General features: G+C 36.5%; 1 long non-coding RNA gene across 1 annotated transcript; it reads right to left on the bottom strand.

Moving 5' to 3' along the window:
- Nucleotides 1-10,482: 10,482 nt before the first annotated feature.
- On the bottom strand, nucleotides 10,483-12,390 carry LOC113344746. Its single transcript, XR_003357910.1, has 2 exons — nucleotides 12,250-12,390; nucleotides 10,483-10,826 (listed from the first exon to the last, which is right to left on the bottom strand). It is a non-coding gene; the product is annotated as an uncharacterized LOC113344746 (long non-coding RNA).
- Nucleotides 12,391-25,945: the final 13,555 nt, after the last annotated feature.

Genomic DNA, 25,945 nt, shown 5'->3' on the forward strand with positions numbered 1-25,945 from the left:
AGTGTTTAAAAAGACTAGCAAACAAATCACTGAGGCACACAGAGTCTAGTTAATCATCTCTTTAGGATATGAGATTGTAATGATTAAAGAGGAGAGTAAATAAAATCCAATCAAATAACTGAACTTTCCCGTATCTAACCCAGTTGGAGCTTCAAGGTCAGGGCATTCCTCTATGGTTAGATATGCCTGGCCTACCTTTCTCTCCAAATCCATCTGCAGCCAAGCATACAAACACCATCAAAAAAGGTCCATAGCCAGAGTTACAAAAGCAAATGAAGATCGAATATGAATATAACCTACAAAAGCCAGGAATTCTTGATAATTGTTTTATTCAATTCAAAGAACAAGAGTCAAGAAGTTTTTTCTGCCTACAAAACAAGAACAATAAAACCCCAAATTCACTCATTCAATCTTCAAAGTGCAAAAACTGAAACTCAAACAAAATCAAATGAAGTAAATCTATCAAATTCACTTACTGAAATAGCAAACCTGAGTGCGTGCAACACAGTACTAAGTATGTAGAAACACCCAATTCCTGTATCATCAGAATGTCGTAGTACACAGAAGATACGAAAACATCATGTGAGTTAAGAGCTCCTGAAATTGATCCAAAAACAACTCCTTTAGAAACTATTTACCACTAAAACCCATGAAATAAGAATTTTTCTAAAACCCAAATTGAAGACACAAAAACAAACTAATTAGCTCACCTCACAGAACAGAAGCAGTGTAACCAACAATCTCTTAGCAAACTGAGCCATCTTTTACTTCATCACTACCACCACACCATCGTTATCAGGAATGACAACACGAACCAGTAGAAGTAAACAACAACTCTAATGAAGAAAAATAACACTTCAATCGAAACTACAACCAGGAAAATCAAGAGCTTCGAAATTCACCCTAACCCTAATATTAAATATCAATTTCTATAGTTGAAAATGATGAATAAAATTGAGACATAGATAATTACCCCAATGAATCGTAAGACGGATTTTATGACTCCCCAAATCTCAATTAGGTCTCTCTATATTCCACACAGAGACTAATCTCAAAATCACACTCTCCCAATTCATCAAAACCCAATCTCAAGCTCAATCCGATCAATCAATCAGTCATGATTTCAGAATTCTTTTACAGAGAATTAACCACAACTCAAAAACCCATCAACAGCTCCGGAGAACAATTCCCAATCTGGAAAACCAAAATCGAATTCATCCTCTCCGACATCGAAGTCTCATACGTCCTCCAACAACCAAAATCAGATGCACCACCAGACTCCAAAGAACACAGGAAATGGATAATGGACGATTTCACTTGCCGGCACGCAATTCTGGGCACACTGGAAGACGATCTCACAACACACAGACTACCATTGAAATCGATTATTTGTTTGAGGGTATTGACTTCTATTTCACCTTCCGGATCTGGATCCATTGTAGAAGAAGAAGATGGGGGAGGTCGATCGAGAGAAAATTAATGTTTAAACTTACGGAGAGAGAAAAGAAGGGCGATGCGTTCTGCTGTGAGTTAGTGAAAGAGGTATGGGAGAATAAAGATAATGGATAAGGAGATAGAGATGAGTACAGATACATCGATAATAACGAAGTCACGATCAAGCTGTCCATTCATCTAGATCGATGGCTCAAATTTCAAACATTTTTCAGCCGTTCATCTGACTACAGATACATCACTAATCGTGGGTAGCGGAATCGATCTCTGAATGAGGGTAAAATAGTAAATATTCAGAGACTGTTTCTAAGAGATTGGATATTTTTTATTATATCAGAGACGGCTTTCTTTGGTCAACAGTCTGACTACCGTCAGTGAGGGTCTCTGATGTGGGTGGTAAAACACCCATTTCCCACTAGTGAGACTCGAACCCAAATATTTGTTGATCAACTGGTACATTCCCAATTTCAGTACACAATTTTCTCCGTCTGTCTGTTAAGGATCTCAAGGGTGTAGAACAAGTTCTTAGCTTCATCTTCTAGGCTTTCCGGGAAGAACTTGCACATAACAATATCATTTCTTTTCCATTGAAGTAGTGGAATCATATACATCTTGACATTCTCTACGGCGTCTCCTGTCCCAGCGAACCAAGATGTAAAAATTGGGAGAGTGCACCTGGGAGGGAATGACGCTTGTTCTAATTCTCTGGTGAAAGGGGTATTTTCTGCTTCATTGATGACTTCCGCCAATTTATCATCTTCTCCATCTCCTGTTAGTTTTTTAACCATTTCCTCTAGTTGTCGGAGCTTGGCTTCAATTGCTGTGTCGGGTCTCCTATTTTGTCGAGGGAGTTCATCCTCGGATGTGCAGTCATCGGGAGGTCCATATCCCATCCTAGGGCCGTGAGCTGGTTCGGGCACATGCCTTCGTTGCTGAGGCGGGTCAGTACGGTGCTCTTGTTGGCTTAAGCTGTGATCACTTGACTCTCCTTGACTAGATGACCCTCGCGATCTCTCCTTTTCATTTCGAAGCCGAAGGTTCTCCTGCTCGAGTGTCAAGTTCCTGCACTGCAGCTCTCTCGTGAATTCGTCTTCTCTCCTTTGATTCGCCAAGATTTTTATCAGAGTCGGGTCCGTGCTCTCATGGCTAGATGGATCATGGGAGTGGTTTCCTGGTGCCGCGGGTGCCGTTTGTGCTGCATGTGTTTCTCGTGTTGCATTGCTCTTTCTCAATCGGATCTGTCGAAGTCGTTCCTCTTCTCGGTCTACAGCTACCTGATGTTCTGCGTGTAATCTTTCAGGTCGCATTTTTTATTGTGCCAATAACAATTTCTTGCCGTCCACAATGTCGGATCTCGTCAACCCATCTATCATGTTCTCCGGTGTCCTCTGATTTGGCTCAATACGTCCCAGGAGAGTGATTTCATCATCGTGTCCTAAGTTAACCTCTTCATCTACTGTTTTCATTCCGGTTGCAGGTGTTGAGATTGCCTCGGGTTGTTGCCTATGACTACTCTCTTATCGCTAATCAGTGATTTCTTCATGCATGCTCATTCCTGCTACTGTTCCCGAAGCACTTGTCATCGGGCTTAGTCTGCTATTCACTCCGACGATTTTACCTATATCATGAAACAAGCAACACCTCACTTTGAACTTTTTTCTAAAAATTTTGAGCATAATGCAAAATAAAAGCTTTTCATCTGACAACCCTTCTCTACAAGTAAGATTCTTTTATTTCCATCATGATGATCTCAGCAAATCTGTTTGTTTGACTTTAAAAGACTATTATTTTATAAGCTAATGATTAGTCACTATTCGTACTTTCTTCCAACATTACTCATTGTTTGTCTTAACATATCCTTTTTCGGGTACTAAATTCATCTGTACCGGTGATCAGAAAAATAATTTTGTTCCAAAACAAGCACAACAACTTTCTCAATCAAGGTTTGAAGAAGAAAATTAAAACGGTTGAGGGCACTAGATTAGTAAGACGTAAAATCGCCCCTCTAATGGTTTTCTCTTCGAGTTCAACAAGGATAATCTTACCTTGGAACTTTTAGCTTTCCGTTCGACTCATGATTTATTCTTACTTAACAATAAAATGATATTTACGCTAATGTGTCAAGTGTATATCGAAACTGCTGTCTCTTGAGCTCCGACTCATCGTAGTTGGGCCGAGCCTGGGAAGACGATAGTAAAGTCCGACGATGGCGCTTTCAAAATATAACTGATCTCTTGGTTTTTCAAAGCACAAATCATATTTGGTTTTTCGTTTCTTTGGAGAGTTGAAGTTTCTACTAGCATCGCTGAAACATCATAGATGTTCATTTAGGAACTTTGATAGTCTTTCTATAGGGCTGCACAACGGGTAGGGTGGGTAGGATATAGCCTATACCCGCCACCCTACCCGTTTACCGGCGGTTAAGAAAATCTTTACCCGCCACCCTACCCGCCAAATAATGGATAGGGTAGGATACGGTTAAAAAACTGGCGGGTAGGGTAGGGTTGGCGGGTAGGAGTAGTGTGCACTTCTAGGTAGGGTGGGTAGGATATGGTCTATACCCGCCACCCTACCCGTTTACTGGCGGTTAAGAAAATCTTTACCCGCCACCCTACCCGCCAAATAGTGGATAGGATAGGATACGGTTAAAAAACTGGCGGGTAGGGTAGGGTTGGCGGATATGGGTAGGGTACGTGCACCCCTATCTTTCTAACAACTCGCACAATTTGAGAAAACTTTTCACACCTCATCTTTCATTATTTAAATCGAGTTTAACAGCCAAAATCAAATAGCTTTGAAAACCTTTATCGCTATGAAATAGAAATCTTTAGCGAAAACACTATAATGACTAACTACAAGAGTTCATCTTTAGGTTCAACTATCATCAATGATGGTTAGGATCTTAAGAAGCTACTCTTTTAATAACCCTCAAGGTATCCAAGGATATTACTTGGTCCCCTTAGTCGCCCCAGAATGTAGTTTTAAGAAGTAATAAATCCTACATCTAATATTTGATATGAATTAATTTTAAGATCAAATAAGTAAAGAGACACATGAACATAAGATATACATGATTTGGCATGATTACCAAGGGTGATATTATTAATTCTCTCAAAGTTACAAAAGTGATGGCTTTCCACAATGATTAGTATCTCTCCTCACTTCACTGCTTACAATGACCTCCACTTATCTCAACTCATTGGTGTATATTTATAGGATGAGGTTCGTATACAACCAGGTTACATTGTCGGTCTTATTCTTTCAATTTTAGTTGTCTTATCGGACGAATATTAGTACCATTTCCCTATACTTGATACCCGATCTCCTAATCGCCCGAAGAGTGTACCTCTCGATATATTCTCTCTTGGTCACATTATCTCCGATCATTGTTTCATCCAAAAGAGAAGGCTCCGATATGCCTGATCTGATACCAACTGTCCACTCTGACCCGAACCTGCTATCCTCTGCGCCGGGGTGCATTATGACTTGACTCTTCTGCCCCCACGCGCGCTCTGTCAGTGCATTTAATGCCTTTCTTCCCGATGCACGCCACGCCACCAAATCCGACCTCAGGATCAACACGTGTTGGTTTCTCGTGTGGTGATAGATTTATCGTTTACTGAGTCGAGAATAAAGGGTGATCCTACACTTTGTCTTGATCATTCTTTTGGTACGCCACCCCTTAGGATTGCGCCACCTATGCTTGTGAATTAAGTCCTACTATAATAGGAGTAGGCCTAAGCCTCTAAAGAGTTATTTCCTTTTATTTTTAAACTGGTTCGTAAGAAGATGGAAAATTTATGCGACTGTATTCAAGTTGGAGTACAGTACTTGATTTGAACAGTTTGCTGAACTCCCACAAGTGATAGGAGAGAATCCTGCAAACACTGATGGTAGTACTGACACGCGGACATGAGGATTATCTAAGGATGAACTCTTTACTGTAAAATCCTTGAACTGCTTTCTTAATCCAGGAAACAGTATACTGAGTTTCCTACACACTACACCAAATCTAAGTTTTTCTAACAATAAGATTTCTAACTAATTTTATTTTGGTAACTCATATCGTTCATTATAAATATAAGATCTTAGAGCAACCACAGTCATCGATTATAACCAAAAATTTGGTCGAAAATCCAGACACTACGGAGAGGAGTATCGATCAAATACCAGACTATAACCAAAAACCAGACTATATTCGGTCGATAGTTTGGTTTTAGTCGGACGTAATTTAAGACTACGCCCGACATCAGGCATAATTTAAGACGACGTCCCTTTTTCTTTTAATAATAAGTTTTGAGTGGGGCGGATTTTATAGCTTCGCCCCATAAATTATTTTTTTTCGATCTCGTTTTATCGGGCGGATTTTATACCTCCGCTCCACCAAATTTAGTCTTCTACCACTGCATCACACAACGAACTAAACCCAAATTTAATCGTTTTTTTTACTCTTTGATTTTTGGGTTTGATCGCACCATTACAGTTGCTCTTAGATCCTGTATGCATTATATGTTTTGATGCTTCACTAACAACACAAACCCTACATGCTGTTGGTAGCATGTTAAGATACAGACAAGTACTGATGATGCTTATTATTTCTTTAAAGCAGGACTTCCCCACTTGCTGCTCTGAATGCTTCCGTTACATATCTGAAATGGTGCTTTAGGTGCTTGTTTAATTAATATTTTTTGTGCTAGCCAGACCCTTACATTACATTCATTGTATTACCACTCATGTCATATATCCAGCTTAATCAACAAACTATGGTGTTTCAGAGTGGATATGAAGCATGATCACAGTCACGTGAGTGACTAAACTGCAAATCCTTTTTATACTCTTAGTATGTGGTGGAAGTTGTTGGTGCCGAGACTAACCACAGTCATCGATTATAACTAAAAGTTTGGTCGAAAAACCAGACGCTACGGAACGGAGTATCGATCAAATACCAGACTATAACCAAATACCAGACTATATTAGGTCGATAGTTTGGTTTTGATTGGGCGTAATTTACGACTACGCCCGACGACTACGCCCCACTTTTTTTTTATATATATAATCTGTTTTGAATGGGGCGTAACTATTACGCCCCATAAATTTTTTTTTTTTTTAATTTGTTTTGAATGGGCCGTAACTAATAGTTACTCCCCATAATTCTTTTTTTTTATAATCGATCTCGTTTCATCGGGCGGAATTTATAACTACGCTCCACCAAATTTAGTCTTCTACCACTGCGCCACACAACGGACTAAACCAAAATTTAATCGCTCTTTTTTTACTCCTTGATCTTTGGATTTGATCGCACCATTGCAGTTGCTCTGAGACATACAGCCTAGTCCAAATTTTTTGTAATTTTTTTCAATTCACTTTTTTGTGCTAGCTTGTGACTTGTTACTTGATGTTTGATACACTGAGTTTCTTTAATGCCAAGCAACATTGACTTCTTGACTAGTATACAAGAAATATTTAGTGTATGTTGAATCCACATGGTTTTTGTTATGTTGAACCAACTGAGGAGATTGGATTACGGAAGGAAAACTTGCTGATGACTGTTATGTTTCAGTTTTTTCTCCCACACAATTTTTCAATCCCTTTTCTGACTCACTGTGTCACTCGAGCGACTAAACTTCAAATCACTTTTTCGTAAGGGTATCATGAAATTGTGTGTTCCATGGATTTTTTTGTGCTTGCTTGTGTCTGTTTTGAGTGATTAAATGTGTCTGGAGTTGACAAACTTGGAAGATAATCGTATATGTCTTTAAACCATATGTGTTTGAATACTATTGAATCTGGGGTGCAATGGTAGCACGTCTGACGTCAAGGCAGAAAATACGTGTTCGACTCACGCCAGGTTCACTCATTGTAATGCAAATTATTTAAATCCACGCCAGGTTCACTCATTGAAATGCAAATTATTTAAATGTGCGAAATTGTGCATGAAGGTTCATAAGGAATTGTGTTTTGAGTTTGCATGCAGCTTACTTGCAAGTTTTTGTATTTGCCTCTTGTAAAGATGCACATTCCTAATAACCTACTAGATTTGTTTCCATGCTACGCATTGGACATTTTTCTTCTCTTCATTTTTAATTTGGTGTGCGCGGATTCTCCCCGTCACGTGACTATGTATTTTGATTTAGTATGATGGGACGGGACGAATGCATTAAATAGGTGGAGAAAATATAAGAAATTATTTATTTATTCCCTTTATTTTCGCAGAAAATATAGGGTCGGATCCTTTGTGCCCAACAGAGCATTTGCCAAATGTGCCAAACCAATAGGTTGGAGACACGTGTCATCCTTTACGTACCTATTAAATCTTCCATATTTTCCTTTTTTATTTTTTTAGGAAAGGTAAATCAAATTGCTTTATCCAATTATTTTTAAAGATTCTGATTTCATAATAATTCTATTTCATCAGTAGTGTACTGCAATTAATAATGCTAAAATCCTTGCCGCAAAAACTGATAATTAATCTTGCAACACTGTTCATCTCAATGGCCAGCATACTGGTAGCCTTCGGTGCAGCATTTGCTCTTGTTCTTAGAGATAGATATCCATGGGCAACAATTTTTAAGCCAAGCAAATTGTCAAGAAAGTCGAAGAAAATTAAATCAAAGAGAGAAGGAAGTGATTCTCTATCGGTGCTGCCATTAGTTGATGGTATTGTTATTATTACGATGTATCTTTCCTTTTTTATGTTACTGTTTTAAACATTAATTTGTTGCTTCAAGTTCATGGTATCATGTCACAAACAAAAATGCGAACCCAATGCTTACTAAAACTAGCAAAGAAATAATCTTTGATCAAAATTGGATTAACATAGAATTGTTATGAAATCAGAATCTTTATAACTACCTTTACCTAATTAATAGAAACTAAAAAAAGGAAAATATGGTTGAATTAATTGGTACAAAAAAGGAAAGACGTGTGTCTTCAAGCCATTGGTTTGCCATATTGGGCACATCCTTTGTTGGGCAAAGAGGATCCGGACCCGAAAATATGTGTGAAATATGTGAGCGTTTATATATTAATTTAAAAAAAGAAAAGTTCTAATAAGTAATCGACTTCCTAATTGAATTTAGACTTAAATATTATATTGAGATTTTTTTAAGCAAAATTTTGTATTGGAAAAATTTTCCGCGGTTTGGCGGAAGTATTATCTACCTTAGACAGTGTTATTAACGTACGGTTAAATATTTGGTGTAAATATATATTAATTAGGTTAAAATTCTTACGGAAGTGTTGTTCACTTTCTTTTTTGTTGACGTTTTTATTAACGAACGGTTAAATACTTAATGTAAACAAAGTGTAACCTAATTTTTAATATCCCGACCGATAAAGTTATGTCAAATGTCCCCACCATATCTCCTATATTAGAAAAGATTTATTTTGACAAATACAAAGCGAAGGTTTCATTTTTGTTCAACGTGAGAACTTATTTTGTCAAGGCCTTTAATGAGAAAGTTTTAGTTTCTCAATTTTTTTATGAAACCATGGTAAAAACCCACATGAAAACCACTCTTTCACATTTATTAAGATATTGGGGCCAAAAAGTGACCCACTACTAATCCTCAAAGGATGGGTCCCCATATGTGAGGTATCGGTTTCAGTTTAGTTTTTTTGTGCGTTTATTTAAAATTATTGTTAATTTCTCCTATAAAAAATAAAACCATATCACTGCACGAGTCATTTTTGGTTATACACAGCTAAAAACCAAATGGAAAAAATATCATAATTATGAAATTCAAAAGAAGTAACATTAAGGTGTATTAACAAAATATCATTATTGCACCCTCATAATTACCTATACAAACTTTTATTAATACACTGACCCGGAAAGGATAATCAAATTTTTACTTATCCGGTACATTTTATTGCATAAATAAAACAATAATTCTAGATATCCCTTAAGATACAAATTCGGTGTCACAGAATTGTCTTCCGGGATTTTCTTGAACCCGCAATGGGTGTCAACGTAGAACCACTTTAAATAAAATAGATGAGCTTTTGTAGACAATGATAACAAGCCTCTCAGAAATATAATAATAAAAAAAAAAAACTATTAGCCACTTCTAATTCTTAAGGATTTTTCGCAGGACTGATAGTTGAAGAAGTATTTCGGACATGCCATGTTTGAGCAACTAATTCAGGGGCAACATTGTAGGCATATCTTAACGAACTTAGCTGAGTTTTGTTTACTACAACCTTTACCTGGACATTGGACGGCGCTTATTTCTTTTTTGGAGTCTGTTACCCCATTTTTCTCGATGGTCTCCACCCCTATTGCTGAATAAAACATCTTACACAAACATATATAGCCGATAATGGGTCATATGACCAAAATCCATAAAATGCGGGAATAATGGACTTGTAAAATATAGGTATGGGTAAAAAAGATATGAAAAAATTTAGTCATATATACCCTTTATTTTAAATTTTATTTTTTATCATATTCTTTTCTCTCTCTTATATAATTTCTCTCCAATTTAAAATTAACCGCGAGAAAGGTTTTAATTTCCGAAATATAAATCGGATTTTAATAAAATTTATATTTTTGGAAAGGCATCAAAAATTTCCAGAAAACAAGATGCATTGTTGATATGAAATTAGAAAAAAATAAATAAAAAAATTAAAACCGGGTCGATTATACATTATGCACCCAGGTGCACCTGGTCAAAATTTATTTACTAAAAAGATATGCATTATGCTTCCAGACGCAACTTGACCAAAATTTATTTCATATAAAAATATGGATTATGCACCCAGGTGCAACCTGATCAAAACATAGAATATATGCATATACATTATGCACTCAGGTTCAACTCGACCAAAACCTCATGTCCTGCCAGTATATACTTTATGCACTCAGGTGCATCTTGTGTATTTCATGGATATATCTAGGTGTATCCTACTAATAGTCTGCAATATATTACACACAACCAAAATCACTAATTCATGATCTCCAACAATAAATCCAGCACCATTACCAATTATATTCACTATTAAAACATCAACCAAAATAAAAATAAGAGGAACAACAAAAAATTCAAAAAAAATATACGTCATGCACTCAGGTGCATTTAGGACAAAACCTATTTTCCAGTCAGGGTATACATTATGCACTCAGGTGCATTTTGTGCATTTGGTGGACAAATCTAGGCTTATGTTAGTAAACCCAACATATGGTGACATGTAATGTTATTATTAGCTACGGTTGAGGATCAACAGTATAACAAGGTCCAACATCACCATCAAAAATCACCAATAGTATCACCACCATCAATTCCCCTTAGACTTTTGGATTTCTGTCATTAGAGGGGGATACTAAGGGACTGAGATAACATCTTGGAGAACCATTTCTTCGGCTCCTTGAAGCTCTTCTCGGAGTGCCAGAAAAATTAGAGTAGCAGATCAAAATAGGGATAAAGTATATACACAAATTACAAACAAACGTATCTTCCCTTACCAAATTAGAGTACCTTATATACAAGGCTGTAAAAATTCTACTGTTTCACTACCTTATTCTCTTCTTATACTCGTATCAATAGCTCATTCACTTAATCCTACAGGGATTAACATCTACATATTCACCATAAACATAAATTTGGAAAAATGAGTGAGAAAACATAAATTTGGTTAGGCATTTTTGCAAACAACTGATGTGCAACCTGCATACTGATGTTAGTTATGTAATAGTTGCATATTCACGACCACATATCAAATCCTTCCCTGCAGAACATGAAGTTAATCACAAACCCTTCTATCCTATTCAATTCGGCTTAATTTCTTTCACAAAATTAACATTAGTGATAACAAGATATGCTCTCTTAATCATTTGAGGACCGTGCATACTAGAACTGTATACTGCGTGAATCAGTGAAGGTTACTTAAATTCCTTACCTACTGTGTAAGTTCACGGACGCTGAATCAAACCCTCCAAGTCTTGGGTTTGGGAGAATGTCTTTCAATATAGAGATTCACAGTACACATGAACATAAGATAAGAAAGACAGCTTTATAAAAAAGATGAACCAAAACCGAATTGGCCATAACCCAAAATCGAAGGAAATGGAAAAATGATTGAGAGGGCATACATACACGATTATAAATAGTAACTCGTCTGTGCTTTGCATAGTTAAACAACTAATCCTACCAATTTAATTTCAACCCATAGCAATATAGTTTTCGTTTTCAATTCAAAAAATGGATACAACGACACAAGAAACATCATAAATCAGAGCAAGACCTAGAAAACCAAATCCTAAGATTGCCCAGTTAGAATCGTAACAAGATGATTATCTTCTGACTACACAGAACATGGCGGAAAACCCAGATCGGAGAAAAAGATAGAGATAAAAGATATTTTGGTCAGCTTAGTATAAATAATTTATAACAGTTTGGGCAAAATAACCACAGAAGGATATAAGAACAGTATATTTTGAGTAATTGATTATTTGAGCGACAAGCATATTTTGCTCGTCTTATGTACCCAGGAATTCTAATTTTGGGATTATTCAACTAAAAATGTCCATATATAAAGTATAAGAAAATAAACAAAGGATTAAACAATTTCAAAAACTAAAATAAATAAATGAATAGAATTTTTTTTAAAAAAACGTATGCTACTAATGGACAATGTTTGATGGTTTTTATGCTCTTTTTACTGGGAACGTAGGAGTTCGAATCTAGTAATTGCCAAATAAACTCATATATGAAGCGGTTTGGATGTAGCCTAGTGACCGTCTATCAAAACGAAAAGACAATATTTATACTTTAAGAAAAGAAGAAAACTAAAGCTCACCTTTTTTTCTCAGCCAAGTCCTTAACAGCTGAAACCTTGGAAGACATCAGAAGGAAGACAAGAACTAGACCCAAGAAAATGAAAACCTTTGCATTTTTGTAGCCATATTTTAGACACACTCGCTCTTTCAACTTAGCTAGTAGCAAGATAATGTATGCACCGGAGTAGATAAGGATGAGAAAATTATGTGATATTTGAAGCCCTATTTATAGATGGGAAAAGAAGAAATACATGTTAAAGTAGGTACCCTACTAGTTGGTGGCCATTAGCATTCACGGGGAAGTATTATTTCCATCCATAATAGAGATGGCATTCTTTTGGATATAAATGACAACAGTTGGCTGCTATCAAAAGTGTATATAATCTTTATCAAATCTTAGAACTTAGTTTATTTTTCATCTACTCCATTTAAGGACTAATATTATTTTTACTTTGTCTACTCCAACAAGGATTCTTGGAAGCTAAGTGGGAGATCCTGGACAAGATATCATCCATTTAGCTTATTGGGAGATCTTCAAAGTTAGCAGTTGGCTGCTATCAATAGTGTGTACCCTAGGTTGGGGACCGTCAACATTCAAAGGGACGTAGTGTTGCCTTCCATATAATAGAGATGGCTTTTTCTGGGATAAACGACAACTGTTGGCTGTTATCAAAATTGTATATAATTTTTATCAAATCCTCCAACTTAATTTATTTTCAATTACTCCGTTTAGGGACTAGTATTATTTTTACTTTCCAGTACGCACAGGGCTAAGTTAATTGAGTTATTATTTGTGCTGAAAATGTAAAGATGTTCCTGTCCTATTGTTTTATGAATGCAGCATCTACTAAGTTTGCATGCTTCAGAATATATTCATACATTTGAAAGTGCTAAGAAAATATAATCCACAACTATACTTAAGGTATTTCTCAAACATTAAAAGAATCACTAAGAATGAAACTAAGAAAGAATAACTAAAAATGAAACTAATAATAAAGCAATCCTACCCAAATCATTAACAGAGAATCATATGCACTCTACTCATCCTCATCCCTTTCATCTCCGTTTTCATCACATGCACCTTCTTTTTCATCCTCGTCATCTTGTTTTTCATCTATATCATCTGTCATTTTATTATCTTCTTGAGTATCCTCATCATCTTCTAAAAGCATCCTCCTTAGACTGTTTCTTTTTTGCAAAGTGGTGGTCTTACTTTGTTTCACCATAGCATTTTTATCTTCATCATCTTCTTCTTCATCCAAATCCTCTTCCATTTCATTATATTTTTGAAAATCCTCATTATCTTCCTTTTCAACTACCATACGTCTTAGCCTCTTTCTTTTTTGTTGCTTTTCTATTTGGCGTGTTTTATCCTCCAAAAGCCTGACCTTCTGTTGCTTGTCTTTTTGTGATGTTTTCGGACCCAATTGCTCAGTGGAGATGTTTTTTTTTCACCATAGTAAGAATTTTCACAACTGTGTAACTGTCTGACTGTTTTTCGATGTTGTCTCCAGTCATCTTTAGCTTAAATCCAAACTTTTCTCCAATTAGTCTATCAAACACTTGTATAGCTTTTTCCAGTTCACCCATCTACAAATCGTGTAACATTTTTTATTTTTTTATTTTTTTTGAAATAAAATGTATTAATCATAAGAGTAGATGTTACCTTCTCGCAACGCTCAGCGTATGCAACATGTTCAGTCGCAGTATATATCAGCATCTTCTCGACATTAAATCCGAAAATTGTTAAATCTACATATTCTGTGTTATCCTTGATCCTTACGATGATCGGATGCCTGTTTTAATGAATAGTAATTATATTAGGTTTCATTCTTTATCATATAATCAACATGTTTTAGATTATTCCCTTACCATGGCAGTACTTCTCCATCAAATCTCATTTTGCATGTTGGGCAAGTAGTCTGTCCATCCTTGTGTTAGAACTTGTTTTTTGCATTTTCTGCAAGCTATGTAATACCAACCCTTTCCCTGGTTGACTCGAACAATAGATGCTTCACAGAAAAACTCCTTGTCCTATGTCAAATAGGAATCACATAAATTTGCATTTACCTATATTCTTAAATGTTTGAATTAATATAGGTCAATGTATAACTGCAACATAAATTTGTATTTACCGTATTGTCATAGTCCATCAGCATCTGACTGGCTTCATATAGGGAAAATTTGTCTTCAAAAGGATATTTCTCCTGTTCAAGGTGTATTTCTTCTATTTCTCCAGTTTCTTCTCCAAGCCTGTGTAAACAAAAGCATGGTTTAATTTTATTTTGTTTATCTATACAGTAGCATGTTTTAATTTTATTGTGATTATCTATAAACTTCATTTTTATTGTATGTTTAGCTTACCTCATTCTAAATTGCTGAACCTGTTCACAATCCAAATCCACAAATACTCTAGATGCTTTTGTAGTGGAAAGACTGATTGTCCCAGTAATAATAACAATTAAATTAGGTCAGTGGGTTTAAGTTTTTGTTTATGTATACATTATATGCATTTTTTACCCATGCGCTCTTTGACAAATGTTCCAGTGACTAAGATGATCACTGTAGCATTTTCATTACTATCTAGTATTCCATCATCTATCATAGTCGTTAATTCACCCAATAGAGTTATCTTCATCGTCTCTCCCCTAATACAGGTAATAGTAAGTGTTAGTTATTTTATCTTATAATCTGTATTAAATTAGTTTGAAATGAAAAAAGTAGTACCCATCATCGTTAGTGATGTAAATCTCTCGCATGTTGACATCTTTGGTTCCATCATGTTCCTCAACTTTCTTGATGACTGATGTAATTTTAAAAATGGTAAGTAGAGTGTCGTTCACTCGGACTTGTGTAGACTCGATTTCAGACTCAAAAATAGAAAACACTAAAAATAAAGAAAATATATTCACAAGTTTTGTCACAGCTATTTTCATCCCTATTGTGTATATTATTAGTACCCATTTTTATTCTTATTATAGTGTTTTTGTTTGTTTAGGTGTTTTTGGAGAAATACACTTGTGTGGAAAAAATGGCTCGAAAAGTGGCATTTTACACCCCGGAGAAAATTACTAAAGGTACCCTAGAAATGCATCGGAAGCACCCCAGAAATGCACCGGAGGCGCCCCAGAAATATGTTGGAAAAACCCCAGAAAAATGTGTTAAAGGCACCCTAGAAATCTGTTAAAGGCACCCTCATTTTTGATAAGGCACCCCCAGGCACCCAAAGGATGAGGGCACCCTAGTTTTGCATTAGGGGCACTTCTTCTCTTTCATTTCAAAAAATGCATTTTGTCGAGAAAAAATATCTCTTCCCTGACAGAATTTTCAATCGATTTTCGGACGTGATTCAGTGAGATTAAAGGGCTGCGATTGGTTGGGATTATCCATAGAGGATTAAGGAAGCTATTGTGGGTGATTGTTTCGATTGAATTTGATTAGAATTACTGTGGGAAGAAAACAGCGCATTCACGTGAAAAATAGTTTTCTCGAATTCTGTTGGATTTATTTTGGAAAGTTGGAGCGAGTCTACAACGTCTCATCTCATTCTAAAACGTGTTTCAATCAGTCTGGAGTGTATAGACAACATATAGTTGCGTGAGAAGTTAAAACAGGGAAGAAATTCCCGTATCTGCATGAGAATATCTATTTTATTACCAATTGAGTAATGGAGGATTTCTGGGATTGATGAGCGAGATTTCTTGTCCCTGTTTGCTATAAAATAGTTTCATTGGAGTCCTAGAAGGTGGTCTAGATTTAGGAAGTGAGAGGAGAGAGTTTGGAGCGAGACAGAGCGTAGCATTGAGAGAAGAAAATTTTCTTCTCTGCTGCTGCAAGAGGAAGAACGTGAAGAACAGACTCGCCGGAGCCGTCGTTTATCAACAGAGTAAATGCCAATGCTCGTGGGTCGCATTCATCCGAGAAAAAACGTTTCACTTATATCGTTTTGTACCAGCGGTTTGTAACATTTAAGCGTTGCAAACCCGGTTTTACAATATTTTTTTATTTTCTATTCATTGTAAACACCATTTGAGCATCAATAAAATATTTTGAGAGGTATTTCAACATGAAGAGCTAAACCCAATCTCCAGGGTGACGGAGGAAGCCATTCTTCCAAAAGTTATGTGGTAAAATTTATTTATGCAATTCTTTTATGATTAATTGCACCGAATAAAAATTGAGTAAATGATTTTTATTAATCAATTGTGTTTTTCTCTTGATGAAGTATGCTTAGTAAATTTCTTTTGATACTTCATGCTTGCGATTAACAATGGATGTTTTCAAAATCTAATTTAGGCAATGATTAGAATCACAATTTCTTTTGATTGGAGTTATATTGTCTAGAATTGCATGATAAGAATTATCATTGAATCACATGAAGTTTGGTGAATGGTGAAATCCTAAACCCTAGTCTCTCCATATTTCTCACAAACATCTTTTTATTTGAGTTTGTTATCTTTCATTTATAAAAAAAAAAAATCTAAAAAAAATTGCTTTCACAAGTCTGAAAAGAACCCGTTTTTACCACTATTACTACAAAATTTGAAAATACATCAAGTATCGATAGATTACTGAGACTCGGTATTCCACCAAATTGCATTCAATTGACTCAGATAATAATTCTAATCAATTATAACTCAATAAATAAAAACATGGACTCTTAGTTTTTGCCAAAAATAGATTTTTGAAAAGCAATGGCAGTAAATCACAAGCATGATGTATCAAAAGTACATAGACCAAGCATACATCATCAAACGAAATCACACCCTTTCAATAAAAATCATAAATAAATTCAAAATCAATTCAAATAGTCATAAAAGAATTATTAGAATTACCAAATGCGTGAAATAGGGCTTCCACCGTCATCCCAGTGTTGGGGTTCAGCTCCTCATATTAATCATGATCTCAAAATATGTGTTTATGACTCAAAATATGATTAAAAGAGTGAAAAGATAAAAAGTTGTGAGTTTATAACAATTATAATTGTTACAAAGCTCGCTGTTACAGAACAGCTTAAAAGATCTATTGCGAAATGAATATAATTGTTGGAAATCTGTTACAAAAGGTATTCAATATGAAACTTTAGAAAACAGTTTCTGCGACTTTCCTTTAGTGTTGTATGCACTGTTCTTCTTCCTCCTCTTTTGCAGCTCTGCAACTCGAGTTTTTATGCTCTGTGGTACTTTTCAATTACCCCAAACTCTTCGACCTCTTTTATGGGACTCGTACCATGCTATTTATAGCTAACATACCCCTCAAATCTCCGGGAAATCTTCTATTTTATTTCCATGCAAGTTACAGCAACAAACTCTGTTACTTTCTTTACGCGGCTGTTGATTCTTTCCAAAATCTTCATACGCGTCTTCTATTGTTACAAAACTTTCCCACGATATAAAGGAATCAAATCAGAGAATATATCTTCCCTAATCCTCAATAAAATCTCCAAAAATAACTCCACAAACGACCCGTACTTTTCTTTTCATGTTTCACTCCTACCAGATGATTAAGCCCAATATGTTCGACCCAAACAAACACACAAACCCTCTTATGCTCTAGGAAGTCTAGCCCAATCAAATTCCACAATTGAATCTCTTTAAAACTGCCCAAAGATTCGAACCCTAATCCGCAGGTTTGCTGCCAAAACTTTCCCTCCCTTTTCCTGATTTTGAATTTGAGAAGGAATGCCCCCTATCCCTGATAGGGTGCGAATAACAAGTTGTCATCCCTATCAAGTGGGTGCCCCTTATCCATTTCAGGGGTGTAAATAACACATGTCTTTGGGTGCCTTTAGTAATTTTTCTGGGATGTTTTCCGCACTTTTTCGGGGTTCTTCCGGAGTATTTCTAGGGTGTCTCCAACATACTTCTGGGGTGCTTCTGGTACGTTATCTACGGAGGTTCAAATGCCACATTTTGAGCCAATTTCGCCGCAAAAGTTTTTTTTTCCAAAAACACCTACAAATACATAAAATAACTGAATAAGTACAGAATCGACCACTAACAATTTATACAATTGAGATATATTAGACACATAAATACGTCTATCAAATACCCCCAAACTTATTATTTGCTATCAGAGCAAGTCTAAAACAAAAATAAAATCCTAACTCACTTTTGCAGGCCTCATCGATTGCATTTAGCGTATGTAATAACAATTTAAACCCCTAGGTGGCCCTAGTGGCCGAGTTATAGTCTCGGGAGGGCTTACCAGAGATATACCCACAAAATCTTTACTCCAGACCCTAGCTATTTACGAAGAACCTTAAAAATCACTAAAGAACCTCCTTGGTTGGCATACTTATTGATTACAGGAGGAAGTACCCTGATGCGAAATTCAAATTGATGTACACGAGTTTGCACTCAAGCATACTAAAATTCATATATAAGTGACACATCTCTGCTCAGATAGTCTCACTATGTACATCAATATCCGGAGTCAACAAATCATATGGATAGATTAAGAGATGGATATAAAAAAACATAGATGGTTTTGATGTTAACTAGGTGAACGATGTTTCTCATATCTGTCTGAAGGCCACTGCCAAAATGAACCTATCCTAATGGATTGAAATACTAGTCTGACTAATATCAACACAACTGGCATATACAAGGGAACCAGTGGTCAATAATCATAATTCTAGATCAACTCGTCTGGCATATACAAGGGAACCAGCGGTCGATTTATTGAACACACATTATTTTTTTTTAAGAACTAACAACATGATTAGATCTTGTGGATACAAGCGCATGCTTCTTGTCAGCGATTACATGGTAATTCTCGTGGATCCTGCATTCCACGCTTGTTTAGGCGACGGAGACAAGGAGAACACACACATATTGCTATCCAAGTGTTAATATTTATTCCGATTGGTCTGATTGGTCTGGTCTTTTTTTTTTAGTATCTCAATCACTCTATTTCATCCTAGCAGTGGCAACAACTTGAATCGTGAGCCCCACCTAATCACTTAGAGAAACATATTTTAAAAAGAAAATAAAATAAAAACAGAAGTGAAAAGGACTCAACGAGATATGGTGAAACTATCGTGTTATTTCTAACACCTGAGCTCTGTGCTTTTATGAATAGACTCTTTAGATGTTTCCATCTAGTCAAATTGGTCCCTCAACTCCTAAAACCAAATTGCTTCCATCCACTTAGATTGGTTAGTGCCTTCCTTAATTAGCATAAATTTCTAGGATCTGGAGTTTATTTATTGTCCTCAATGTTCTAAAGATAAAATTAAAAGCATGAACAAGGAGAAACTGTTACCATTTGAAGAAAAAGAGTTAAGGAAAGATATTACCTGGTTGCATGAGCATGGTGCTAAGTTTAAAGTCTTCAGCCGGACATAAGTACCACAAAATGGCTAGTTACCTTTCAAATCATATATCAATAGTCGAAACAACTGCGGGTCAACAAAAAAATAAAACTGCCACTAATAGGAGACAAATGCTCAGGATCAGAAAAATGAGCACAACCTGATCTAAAGTTTCTCTCAAGACAACTGGATTTATCTGGGGTGCCCACTTGGGCTTCATATGAGTGTCTCAGCAAACAGATTCATCCGAAAAATGGGTCTCTAACATATGGATTTTCTCCTGGACAGTATCAGGAGGATCGGGTTGTGGAGTCTGAATAGACTCAAGTAATACCTTACTAGGCTCGAGTCCCAAGTTAGGGACTTCAAAGGGGGATACTTGAGGATCACAAGAATCATTACTACCCCCAAACTTAGGGTTTTCACTACTCTCAGACAAACCTATAATTATTGCTTGGATTTCCGGATCTTCACAGTCCTTAAAATACTCAAAAGATTCTTCTAGTTCTCTACTCCCAAACTTAGGGTTACTCTCAGAAAGACCTAAAACTATTGCCTGAATTTCAGGGTCCTTAGAGTCCTTGAAATTCTCAAGAGCTTCTTCTAGTTCTACAGTTGGTTCACCTATCTGACTTAATAGGATTGTCTCATCAAATGCATCCAAACAATATCAAATAAAGTGTCGTCCCAATTAGCCTGAATTAGATCTTGAATTAAAGTGCTAATCATATTCACTTCCTCTAAATGATCGGAAGATTTTCTAGTAACATTAAAAACTTTCAGTTCAGTAGTCATATTACCAAAGGATATGTTCATGAGTCGAGTCCTACAGTTGATGACGGCATTAGCTGTGGCTAAAAATGGGCGACCCAAAATCACCGGTATTTGAGCACTAGGATCCTGAACAGGATGGGTATCTAGGACAACGAAATCTACTGGATAAATAAACTTATAATACCTGTAGATCCTAGTGTAAAATTGATGAAAAATACAGGTACAAGATATGACATGTTAAAAATGCTAGTGTAATTGGGAGTCTTGTGTATGACATGCATTGTAGAAGACCTGACATAGCATATGCAATATGATTATATGTCGCTTCACTAGTAATCCAGGTAAAGAACATTGGAATGCATTTTTAAGGGTTCTTAGATACATAAAGATGACAATGAATTATGGTTTGTGTCACCAAGGGGAATTCACTGTATTTGAAGGTTATAGTAATGCATGTTGGAACACCATTGATTCTAACTCAAAATCCAACACAGGTTGGATGTTCAAATTGGGCGGTGCTGTCATAACACTGAATTCTAGGAAACAAACATGCATTTTTTATTCAACCATGTAGGAAAATTTATTGCACTTGTAGATGCATCTAAAGAGGTGTAATGGTTAAGAGATATATCAATAGTTATTCCAATATGGAAGAAACCTAACCTTTCTATTATGATTTATTGTGACAATAAATCAACTTTTTTTAAGGTAGCACAAAAGATTTACAATGGTAAGCAAAAACATCTTTGCCTTAGATATTTATTTCTTAAAGGACCGCTCAAAAGAGGAGTAATCACAGTTGATTATGTAGAATAAAAGAGAGCATATCCTTTGAAAAAAGATTGCCAAGAGATATGATTGTCAGAATATCTCAAGGAATGAGATTAAGGTCTATGTAAATTCGTACTACAACGGGAACCCTACTTATGTTTTAAAAATATAAACTAAATTCAAATGGTACTAACAAGTTGGTGTATGATAATGGAGATACTAAAGTATTTCATAAATACCATTTCAAAATCGTTAGTGTATAAGTTTATGATTGTTTGAGGTTGGATTAAAATATTTAATCCTCAATGATTTTGTGTGACGAAGTGACTCGCATAATCATTTATAGAAGAACTCACATATATGAGTAAGAAAGTGAGGCCGTTGTCTATGAGATTAGACCGTCGTCTTTAGAGTATTCATGAAATCGGGATATTACGAAAGGCCATTAATGCGTAGGAACAAAGAATTACACTCTTCCTATGGGTATTAGTATGTGTAACTACTCTGGTTCAATCGTAAAGGGTCCTTGGTTCAATACATCAGTTCACCACAGCGTTTTGATTGAACTTTGAGTGGTTTACACTAAGTGAAAGTCCAAATCTAAAGCCACTTTCATTTATGTATTAATTTCTGCTATGATACTGATAGACGCATTTATGTGTCTAATATAGCTCATTTGTATATATTGTTAGTACTCGATATTGTACTTATTTGGTTATTTTATGTATTTGTAGGTGTTTTTGGAAAATAATCTCTTGCGGCGAATTTGGCTAAAAATGTGGCATTTGGACCTCCGTTGATAACGTACCGGAAGCGCCTTAGAAGTGTACCGGAAGTATCCCAGAAATACCCCGGAGGAACCCCGAAAAAAATGCGGAAAATGCCCCAGAGGACACTTGCTATACAGACCCTTGATTTTGGATAAGGGGTAACCTAATTACTAAGGGGTGACCCATTTCCAGGCATCTGCTAAAGGGAGACCAGCCACAGATAAGGGGAGGTCAACTTCTCAAATTCAAAAGAAAATTTTGGCGGGAAAAAAGGCAGCAGCGTCAACAGTTTTGGATCAAGGATTTGAGCGACCTAGCAGGCGATTCAATGGGCAAATTTGGTACCCACGGACTCTACAAGACATAAGGGACCTGTTAGAAGCGATTAGACCCATCTAACTGGGCTGGATAAGTCAGAAAATCCACACAAAGTCAAGACAGTGCACACGGTCCCTGTTTAGGGTTTTGAATTGGTTTGAAAGATTTGGGAGAGATTCTTGCGTGGGATATACTTCAAAACAGTTGAGTTCAAGTCAGAGAAGATTTTGGGAGCAATAGAATAGCTCACAGACGCATACAAAGATCGACAGATGGAATTATTGTTCAAACTACACGTGAAGAATAAGAGATTTATTCTCGAATTTGATCGAGTTTCTAGGGAATCTGAAGGCTATATAAGTGTTGGTTTACATCAAAGAAAGGTTAGAAACCTTTAGGAGAGAGTTTAGAGTCGATGAGAGCCTAGGAGAAGCAATTATAGAGGAGACAACGCTGCTGCTGCTGCTGCCATTAAATTGAATTAATAGTTTTTATTGAGTAATTGTGAATTGACTTGATGAAGCATGCTGGGTTTTAGTAACTTTTGATGTTTTATACTTTTTAATTACAATTATTACTTCAAAAACTTATTTGAGGCAAATATTAGAATTGATTTTAAAGATAAAATTGCATAAGAACTATTTAGAGTTTACTATTAAAATGGTCATTGGTGGAATCCTAGTCTTGGTGTTTTTCTCCAAAACTTTGAATTATTTTATTTAGTTGCCTGTTTAATTTAAATCTAGAAAAAATTGTTTTCTTCACAAGTCTGAAAATACCCTGTTTTTACCACTACTACAATCACTATTTGAAAAACCATCAAATTTTTGGCGCCGCCGACGCGGATTTGTGTTTAGGTAGCATTTTTTTTTTAGATTTTTTTTTATTATTATTCTTGTTCTTCTTTACGTTTTTGGTTTTTTTTGTTTCCTTGCAGATTTTTGAAGTTGGAGCGAGAGATAAATTTGCCAAAGCTTGTGGTGATTTACTTAAAGTTTGGGAGCGAAAAGCAAAGCTAAAGTAGCGAAAGAAGAAGATTTTCTTTATTTTGTAAAAGAGAGAAAAAAAAAGAGAGACATTTTTATTTTTGTAATTTTTTTTTTTTAAATTAGACTTTCTTTTCTTTTCTTTTGTATTTTTTTTTATGGACTTTGGACATTAATTTTGGGACATTTTTATTTTTATTTTTAAACCCTACGGAAGGATACCCTTAAATACAAACTGTGTGCAGGGAAGGACGACGATTACGATATCGTCTCGGCCCCTCGGGTTCGCACACGGCATAGGAGTCGTGGCCCGAGTCGACTTGAGCGGTTCTTCGCCCGTCTGGTACGGGAGGTAAAATTCTAAACACCCGCGAATCTCCTGCAAGCGGGTTACTGGACTCCTTAAGGTGAATATATGTTGAGGACTTGAATATGGACTGTTTTTAAATTCCTAGTAAAGGGCGTGGACTGGACCATATAAGATAAGGGTTCGGATTTCATCACCGCTCCCTTCTTGCCCGCCTTAGGAAAACGAAACCTAAAGCGAACCTAAGCCTAAAATTTGGACTAGAAAGAGACCTATAGGGTATCGAGCTTAACAGGACAATCATTCGAAAAATATTGGTTACTCTTTTAAGCACACCTCGAAGTTCTTGACGGTTTCTGCGAGTTGAATGCATGACTGCGCCGCATTGGATCGGTGAGGTTTTGGGTATCAAAGCTCCTCTGAGCTTCCCTCGCCTCGATTCAACTTTCTTAAACTCGGATTGATTCCAGAGGGGTTTGCTCAAATTGTAACGAATTCCCTTTCGAAGGATTAGAAGCTGGTCTAGAAACAATCTAAGTGGAGCCATCATGCTTGTTGTTTGCTAGAAATCTTTAGGTTTGCTGTGGTAAATTCGAGTCAGCCTGCTGTGTGATTGCTAGAACCTTCCTGTTAGGATTTTTTTTTTATTTCTTTTTGAATTCTTTTTAGTGTATGCCCGATTTTGTTAGGGCTTGGAAAAGAGATACTCTAGGTCGATTGATTAGCGAAAAACCTAGTAGTTCTTCTGATTTAAGCAGGGAGCTCGAAGATTCTTCTTTTGAGAGCCCTGTTTTTGGAAACTTCAGTTTTGAGAATCTGTCTCTTTGTGAGGAAAGTACCCCTAGTACTCCAGTTGTGCCAGCGATGGCAACTTTGAAAGATTACATGTTCCCAACTAGGACCAACCGAGCTTCATGCATTAAATTGCCAGCCACTACGGCTAATTTCGAGATAAAACCTAGTATTCTTCAAATGATCCCTATATTCTTAGGAAAAGATGATGAGAACCCTTATTTTCATATTAGGGACTTTGAGGAAATCTGTGGGACAATTAGGATAAAGGACCTTACCGATGAAGTCTTGAAACTTAAGATGTTTCCCTTTTCTTTGAGAGACAAAGCCAAGACCTGGCTTAACAACCTACCGTCTGAATCCATAGAAACATGGCAGGAAATTATCGCTGCCTTCTATATGAAATTCTACCCTAAGCATAAAACTGCAGCTGTTAGGCAGAAAATTAGTGCTAGTGTGCAACAAGAGGGAGAGTCTCTTTATAGGTTTTTAGAGCGATTCAATGATCTCCTATCTCAGTGTCCTCACCATGGATTTGATAATATGAAACTTGTACAGATTATTTATGATGGTTTAGACTATTCGACCAAAGCCATGGTTGAGTCTATGTGCGCTGGTGAGTTCACTAGTAAAAATGCTGATGATGCTTTTACCTTCTTAGGAGTTATCGCTGAAAAATCCCAACAGTGGGAATCTTTTGTTGAACCCCCTAAAAGACTCTTGGTCAATAGAAGTAGCACCAATATGGTAGATACGAGTTTTGCGTCAGATGCTAAGTTTGCTGCTTTGTCCAGAAGGTTAGAAGCTTTAGAAATGGGTCAGTCTAAAAATAGGCCCCTTGTTGAACCTAATAGATCCTCTCAAGTCTCTAGTTGTGGAATAGAGCCCGATAATTCATTTTGGGAAGGTCAAGTTAGTGAAGAACAAGCCCATGCTGTCTATAACAACTCTAGGTTTGAGAACCGTCAGAAGTTTGACCCATACTCAGAAACCTACAACCCTGGTTGGAGAAACCATCCTAATTTCTCTTGGTCTAAGGGCAAGAATCAAGGCCAGTCTAGCAATTCTCAGCCTCCCACAGGTTTTGGTTTTAAGAACTCTTCAGGTCAAACCCAGTTTCAGAACACTTCCGAGAAAAAGATCTCTACCTTAGAGGAAGCTATCACTATGTTAGTAAGTAACCATGACATGCTATCAAAGAACCACATGAGCTTTCAACAAGAAACTAGGCATGAATTGAAGAATACTTCCCAGAGTCTTGCCAAGTTAGAACTTCAAGTAGGACAAATAGCTAAGTTTATAAGTGAGAGAGAGGATGGAAGGTTCCCTAGTCATACTGATCCTAACCCTAGAGGAGAGAAATCGTACAATCATGTGAATGTTGTCACAACCCTAAGAAGTGGAAAGAAAGTTGACAACAAGGTCGCCATGCCTGATAGTGAACATGCTGTAGTTCACCCTGCTGAGCCAGAAAATGAGGAGACTGATAGAGTCTCCAAAGAGACCAATGAGGGTCCTGTTGAGCCTCACTTTGTTCCCAGAGCGCCGTTTCCCCAGCTGCTAGTTCCGACTAAGAGGGAGTCCAACTTTAATGATATATTGGAGGTTTTTAAGCAGGTTAATATCAACCTTACATTATTAGATGCAATTAGGCAGATTCCCTCTTATGCCAAGTTCCTTAAG

Source organism: Papaver somniferum, unplaced genomic scaffold (assembly GCF_003573695.1).
Source record: "Papaver somniferum cultivar HN1 unplaced genomic scaffold, ASM357369v1 unplaced-scaffold_79, whole genome shotgun sequence".
Taxonomy (NCBI): Eukaryota; Viridiplantae; Streptophyta; class Magnoliopsida; order Ranunculales; family Papaveraceae; genus Papaver; species Papaver somniferum.